Source organism: Micropterus salmoides, unplaced genomic scaffold (genome assembly GCF_014851395.1).
Source record: "Micropterus salmoides isolate LMB-PRFRI ecotype aquatic unplaced genomic scaffold, ASM1485139v1 Ms_hic_scaffold_2, whole genome shotgun sequence".
Taxonomy (NCBI): Eukaryota; Metazoa; Chordata; class Actinopteri; order Centrarchiformes; family Centrarchidae; genus Micropterus; species Micropterus salmoides.
This window is the reverse complement of record NW_024041150.1, coordinates 53810636-53818429: the sequence shown is the minus strand read 5'-3', so window position 1 is coordinate 53818429 and position 7794 is coordinate 53810636. Positions and strand designations below refer to the sequence as shown.

The 7794-nt window shown below is 38.1% G+C and overlaps 2 long non-coding RNA genes across 2 annotated transcripts; both read left to right on the top strand.

Annotated features, from left to right (window-relative positions):
- Positions 1-3872: 3872 nt before the first annotated feature.
- LOC119912769 lies at positions 3873-4972 on the top strand. The gene is made up of 3 exons (XR_005446222.1): positions 3873-3926; positions 4313-4377; positions 4933-4972. It is a non-coding gene; the product is annotated as an uncharacterized LOC119912769 (long non-coding RNA).
- Positions 4973-4995: 23 nt separating this feature from the next.
- On the top strand, positions 4996-6519 carry LOC119912758. The gene is made up of 3 exons (XR_005446211.1): positions 4996-5154; positions 6004-6116; positions 6479-6519. It is a non-coding gene; the product is annotated as an uncharacterized LOC119912758 (long non-coding RNA).
- The last annotated feature ends 1275 nt before the right edge of the window (positions 6520-7794 follow it).

Here is a 7794-nt window from a genome sequence, read left to right as displayed (position 1 = left end):
AAAAAAGGAATGTGAAAGTTGCCGTTCCTAAAAAATGTTTTTACTCATTTGTGCTACCCACACCTGTGTATTTTAAACATAAAAATGTATACTGCACAACTTAACCCACCTACGTTAGTTTCTCAGGAACAGCAAAGATGTTAAGGTTGTGCAATATCTCATTACACTCATTGTGGGAAATGCAGCCAACAGTGGTTGTGCAATCAACTATCGTGAGAAGGCGTCAGTGTGCTTACTTATATGGGTACCTGTCTAATGTATATGAGAGTATGTATTGTGTTGCATAAGAGTATGTGTTGAGAGATGTCTGTTTACTGTAATTTTGTGTTGTCTTTACAAAGCTACAGAAAGGGCAGTTTAGTCTAGATTTGTCATTTCGAGGAATAATTGTCTGTATTGAGTTGGACATGACCAGCTCAAAAGCTAACTTGATGTGTGTTAAGTAGCAATTCATAGTAATTTACACCATATACAGGACTGTACTACAAACACAATTTTTATGACCAAATTTATTTCAATATAAAGGTAAAACAATTACAGTGATAACATGTTCAATAGTAAATGTGTACACCATGTACAGAAAGTTTTAAATAGAGAAATTCCTTGTCTGGAAAATCTCAAATGTATTGACTGCACTGTTGAAGAAGCTGAAAAGTAAAAAATCAGATTTGGGAGTTGGAATTGAAAAATAAATCTTAAATAACATTTTTACATTTTAACTGTTGCTTTGGCTCGGTATGCAGAAGTTGTAGTCGACCGAAAACAAACAGAATAAGAATAAAATGCAAAGCATCGCTGAAAATGCAGAAATGTGAAATTAATGACTTATTTCAAAACTTCAACCCTGTCCGTGGCCACACGGTAAGATCCTGTTACCAACTGAGGGCTTATATTTTGAAAATCTGACTTCCAACCGCAGGCCTATTGTGAGATTCTGTTACCAGATTGGGATGTGCCTGTCCCCACATAGACAGAAAAACTAGTGTGTTGGTATTTGTGTTTCTATGTGTGTGAGACAGAGAGTTAAATTTTGGATTAAGAATTAGGATTTAAACATTTCTGCACTTGCAAAAAGCACAGTGTTGTATGAACGGTAGAAAGTAGCTGAATCACAGCAAACATATCCCAAAGTTAAAGTAATCCCACCACTCTGGACGGCCTCAAAGACAAGAGTTTGGAGGACCTTGAAGTTTACAATGACCAGTGCTTTCACATAGTGGTCATGGTGAAGGCCAAGAGAAACTGCACTGAAGACTCACAAGTCTCCTCACAAGGTGGGAAATTACAAACCAGGGCTCCAGACTAACTTTTTTGACCTCCGTCCCTGAACCGTCCTGAAATTAATGTAAAACGTCCCAAAATCAAAATGTTGTTTCTTTACTTTATTATCCTCTATAGTAGTTGATGACATAATAAATTATTATAAATTTATATAATAAATAATAATTATTTTGCTTGATTCAACTAAAAGATTTATGCACAGGACTGAAAAGTTATCTGTTGGGGCACCTTTTTAACTTTATTATAAATTATTTAATTTCAATTCAGTTATATACGCCTGGACTTTGTTTCAGCAGGTTTTCTGCTCATGTTCAAAACTTTCTGCACATCTCACATATCTTTGTTCATTTATACTGTATGTCCAGAAGAAAATCGTAATATTATAAGACTTACATCATTATTTAATAAAAAATCATAATATTTTTTAAAATGTCTACCTGACCTATACTTTTCTGTGCTCCCCTCTCACATCTCAGCGCAAATCCTTATGTTAACTTCTGCAGCTCTAATGAAGTGCAACTCACAGTCCCAAACAGAGCCAGATTGTGCTTCAGGTTTCAGATGTTTATAATGCAAAACTCTACCAGCGGGTCTGCTGGCTGAGTCTTAGCGCACACGGGTTACTTTACGATCACACCGTATGCCGAGTTGCATAAATTGGGTGGAGATGATTCTCGCTAGTCAACATTTTCATAATATAGATTTGTTTTTCACTGCGTGAGAATTGTGTTTCCACACATTTGCAAATTTCCCTGCCTTTCCTCTAATTATGTGGTTAGTTACTCTTTCCAGTACAATACCAGATGCCATCTCTTGCACCCATACATGTTTTGGGGATACTTAAATTTTTCTCCAACATAAAGCTGTCAAGGAGGCTTCATGTTGACAGAAATTGGACAAACATGCCTGAAAAACATGTGAAAAGTGAACCTCCTACTTTCCTCAGAAGTGATCTGTGGGCTTTGTGAACTCATTCCAAGTCTGAACTTGAACTCTGAGCTGACAAACCCTGAAGTCTCAAAGTGACATTTTCACATCTGAATACAATCACTTCCATCCACTCTGAGGAGGAAAGTTAAAAAATACATCACACGTGTGTGCAAACGATGCACACAATAAAGGAACAAAGCAGCGGCAGTGAAAGAGTTGGAATGGGGGAGATTTAGGACTTTTTATTCAACATTTCCTGGATTTCTTAAACAGATAATAAATTCCCAGGACAGTAAAAAGTACTATATACTGTAAAAGTCCACAATAAAAGAAATGTATGCACAATGTACACCGATCAGCCATAACATTATGACCACTGACAGGTGAAGTGAATAACACAGATTATCTTGTTACCGTGGCACATGTGGGTGGGTGGGATATATTAGGCAGCAAAGTGATCATTTTGTCCTCATAGTTGATGTGTTAGGAGCAGTGTTGGGGGTAACGCCACCACTTACAATGCTGTCCTTTCATCACTTCCCAGGAACCATAACAAGCATAACCTCTTGGCCTCAGGTGACGATACCAACGATGGTCGTTCAGACTTGGTCATGGGAGGTTTCTAACGGCCATAACGACTGTCGTTACCACAGCCAGGAGCACTAACAAACCAGCAGCATCGATGATCCTGGCAAATGATTCCACAGATGTTAAATAGCTGAATTTCCCTACTGGTCTTGTCAGAACTGAAGAAGTCTCTTGGATGAGGGACGAAACGTCTTCTAGTATCTTCAACCAAGTCCAGTTGCCTTTGACTTTAACCTTCTTTGGATCACCACCATAGTGAGAGTAAACCATGATGTCACTACACAGTGTTTCTGTTTTATGATTACAGGATTGACGTGATGAGGATTTTCCACTATAGTTTATATTTTGAATACTTTATCACTGTATTCGTTTTACATTTATACATAAATAAATATTTTTAAAAGTACTGTCCCGCGACCCTGTATGCAGGATAAGCGGTGGACGATGGATGGATGGATGGAAAAAGTACTGTTGTACCTACTATTTGTAGGAGCTATTGACGTGCCATGTAAAGCATATGTATTAGGTCACATTGCAAGAGTTTGTGTTGGCTGTGGGATAACTTTTGAGCTTCCATTCAAAGTAATTTAATGTACTGTACTTCAGTTTACTTACACTCACAAATAAAACCACTGATCAAGCAGATTCTTCTGAAATGAACTGACATCCCCACAAAATATTGTTGTTTTTTAATGCTGCTGTGACCTTCAGTTGATTTTCTCACTATAAAATACAACTGATAGGTTTTCTAAATACATTATTTATTAATGTCAACCAAAGGATTTAACTTTTTTTTTGCCAAAAAAGGTTATTTTCATCTCTAGTCCCCAAAAAAGACCATAGAATTCAAAAGACTACCCTTTAAAACTCTAGACCGTCTCTCTCACCTGATTCTGAGGACTTGGTGACTAATGCACCCACGCACCTGTACGCAGGATAAGCGGTTGACGATGGCTGGATGGATGGATGGATGGATGGTGAATAATGCATACCAGGACAAACTTATATAAAAGCACGAGGGCATAACATTTGCAGTCATGCTTGTCTGACAAGAACGTATTTAAGAGGCCACGGTTTCCTTTCAACTTACTCTAACGGCAGATTCTGACATTTTAGCTCTTCAAAGGGTAAGAATATGTAATTTTTCACGAAATTTTATCTTAGACTATAATTCAAATGTGCAAATAGTAACATATATTGAATTTAACAGCAAATATGTACATTTAAGGAATTTACAGAATTTGTAAAATCCATAACATTTTCTCAAAACTTAAAGTTACACTCACAATCACATGATTGTGTTTTTCTTGAGAGTTTCTTCAGGTTTTCTTTTGTTAAATAAATTCTGTACATGTTTGAATAATATGATCATCAAATTACATTGAATGCAAAAGTAAATGTCTTTGACAAAATGACACAGTTTTGTCAGACAGAGAAGTCACGATGTTCCAGGATTAAAACCTGCTGTCTATTGTGTATATTTCTCTTCTTCATCCTCTTCATGTCACCGAAGAGGGAAAGAAGACGTAATAGTCTTAATAACTGAGATGGATCTGCGTGAGCCAAAATGGAAATTCTGTGAGTATTTTCTAGCAAATTAATATTGAAGGAACACTTTTATTTTATTTATTTTTTTAACTTTTACTGTCTTTGAGACACTTTGTTCTGTAAACACTTTTGGCAACCTGATCTGGCTGGTAGTAAATAGTGTCGAGTTCTGTCCACGAGTAGCCTAAAAGAGAATATGTGCTGAAAGTGCACATTTCCTCTCTGCAGTCCTTTGATTTTTTCCCTGTCAGTGATTCAAACCCACTGAAGACAGTTATACTTCTGCTCTGTGAGGTTTACACTTCTACAGTTTGGTTTTCATCAGTTTATGATTAAATGAGTCAATTTTTGCTTGTCTAGAAGAATTTTATTCGACCGAGGAAACTCCAGCCTGTAAATGTCGGAACAGAAACGTATTCACTGTAAATGTGATGCAAACAGGGTCAAGTACAGTTGAGTGTCTCTGCTGTAGCGGCTCAACTAGATTTTGGCTCTACAACTTTGCTTCAGGGGAAAAAGCAACTACAGTGAATCAGTAAAGATTAAAAAGAATTTGATTAAAGTTGGATCGTGTGTGTTTTCCAGTTGCTGTCAGTGTGCTGCTGCTCACACTGTACCCCAGTGACACTTCTGCTTTCAACCTGAAGCAACAACTGGCTGATTGTCTGAAAGATCATGACTACGATGAGCTGCTGCAGACTGTGCAGACGGGCCTTCCAAAAATTAATACACCTCATCATGTTGTTATTGTTGGAGCTGGCATGGCTGGACTGACAGCTGCCAAGTTACTGCAACGCCGGACACACGGTACATACACACGCATACACACACATACACAGATAATATTTCTACCAAAATATTTGGGGGTTTGGGGCCTGCAGATTAACCCAATATGGAGTCTAGGGGGAATAAATTACATGCAGGGCTCCTTTTAACTTCTCCCTAACCCCTGTAACCACACTGGTTTGTGATAATTTGCAATAATTAGATTTTGACACAGGAGCCATGTTAAGGGCCCTGCCATTCATTTCATGTTATGTTTTTACATTTACAATAAATCAAATTACCACAAACTAATTCACGGCCTTTGGAGCCGTTACACATGTAGCTTTTTAAATCAGGGACATCTAACTTTTTGAAACAAATTATGGGTAATTATTTTTAATAGTAGTAACGAAGGTAGCAAGAATAGTTAGAATAGTGACAGCAAACGTTTTACAGCAGCAGAAGCAATACTAGTAGTAGCAGTATTTGCCATAGTAAAAACTGCATTATTAGTACCAGCAGCAGTAGTTGTGGCAGTTTAGTAGAATAGTAGTAGTAGCAGCAGTGGTAGTACAAGTAGTATAACAATGGCAGATTCAACAACAGCATTATTACTTCTAGTAGTAGTTTCAGCATCAAATGTAGTAGTAGCATTAACAGTAGTGTTGGAATCAGCAGCAATATTAGCAGTATAATTATTATCAGTACTGGTAGCAGAAGTTGTTAGTAGTTGTAGTAAGACTAGTAATAGTAGCGATAGTTATTGTGGTAGTACCAGAAGCAGTAGGAAAAGCAAAAGCTGTACCTGCTGTAGCTACACCTAGTACCTTTGAAACATTACTTGACCTGCCTCATTTGTAATATCTATTTATATTCACCTGTACTGACAAGGTAACGATATTGGAGGCTAGCGGCCGTGTTGGAGGACGGGTGGAGACCTACAGGAATGAAGAAGAGGGCTGGTATGCTGAACTGGGAGCCATGAGGATCCCAAGTTTTCACAAGTGAGTTGATTTCCCCATCTCAGACCAACATGACTGTGTAAAAGAGAAGCTTTTGAAGCTACATTGAAAAGTGTACAAATTGGCATTCCAGCTTTTTATGAGGTTGATTTGGAAAGATACCATCCAAACATGGATACTAGCAATTTATTTTTACATTAAAGGTAAGCTGAAAATGGAGCTTGATAGAATCCAGAAGAGGTCGTCGCTGTTGTGTTTGTTACTTAACTAAAGATCACAAAGGGATGTAGAAATGTAGCCGCTAAGCATCAGAAGAATCTTTTTCATTTACTGTCTTGGCTCAAACACAGTACAAAACACTTGCAGTCACCAGCTGACTCTGCCACCATCACCTCTGTCAACAGGATCGTCCTCACGGTTGCTAAAGATCTGGGGGTCCAACTTAATAAATTCATCATGGATAACGATAACACCTTTTATCTGGTTAACGGGTTGCTGGAGAAAACATCCACAGTGAAAACAAACCCTGATGTCCTGAAATACAATGTGAGCCCAAGTGAGAAAGGGAAGTCGGCTGAAGAGCTGCTACAGCAAGCTTTGCAGGAGGTATGTAATAATCACGGTGAGTGATGAATAATTATGAACAGCATACTTGCTAAACTTCAAGACATAATTGCCTAAACTGGGAGATGAAATTTAACCACTGTTCCCTTCAGAAAACCTGTCATCCCAGAGACGGTTTTGTTGCATTCTAGTGAGTCATTTTCTTGTTAAAAAGCAAGAGCGCAGGTTTAGCTTCAACATCTGAGGGGTCACACATTAAGTGGGGGGTCTGGGCCTCCTCCTCCTGAAAATGTTGATCCTTAAACACTGTGATGGCAATTTGAGTTTTCAAATAAACAGCTCAGGCAAACACGTGAGTAAGGAGAGCTTCAGCATCAAGCATATCTTCCCACAGAGACACGTTGTCCCTGAGTCCAGGATTACATGCAATATGTTTGGAGATGATAATTATGGAATTCGCATTACAACACTTAATTTCCTGCATTCTGGTAAATTTTCTGCATCAATTTAAAGTGGAAATGTTTTTATTTATATAAGGGGGAAAAGATTCAGGATGCAGGTGACAATTTAAAATCTAAACTATAACAGTTAGGCTCTCAGTCATTCTGTGTTGCTTTCAGGTCAGTATCTCCTGATACCAGAAACAGAGGGGACAGAGTAGTCAGTATAGAAAATGAACCTATGGGCCACTGCCTGCCTTTACTTTATGGGCTGGTCGTTGGCCCCAAGGTGCAACAGCCCTGTTTCTTGCTAGTTTCTCCAACGTTGCCAGCTTTAACTGTTGCCACCATTAAGGTTGATACAGAAGGTTTTTATAGTAACAATAGTTCTCTACCATATTTCATTGCAGGTAATTCAATACTTCACTCTGGACCAAATGTTGGATTTAACATGCATCAGTTCTCTGAAGTCTTCCTATTCTTTATTGTAGGTGAATAAGTATGTGGAGATTTATGGCTGCGAGGAAGCACTGAGAAAATACGACCATTATTCTGTGAAGGTAAAACACGGCATGATCTCATTGAGTGTGTAAATAAGAAAACTGTGTGTTGAGAATGACTTGGCTTTCTTTTAGTGCAAGTGCCCTTTCCAAATGTTTGCCATACAGTCAACTAATAGTTAACTTGAATAAGAAAACACCTTTGGTTGAGCTTAA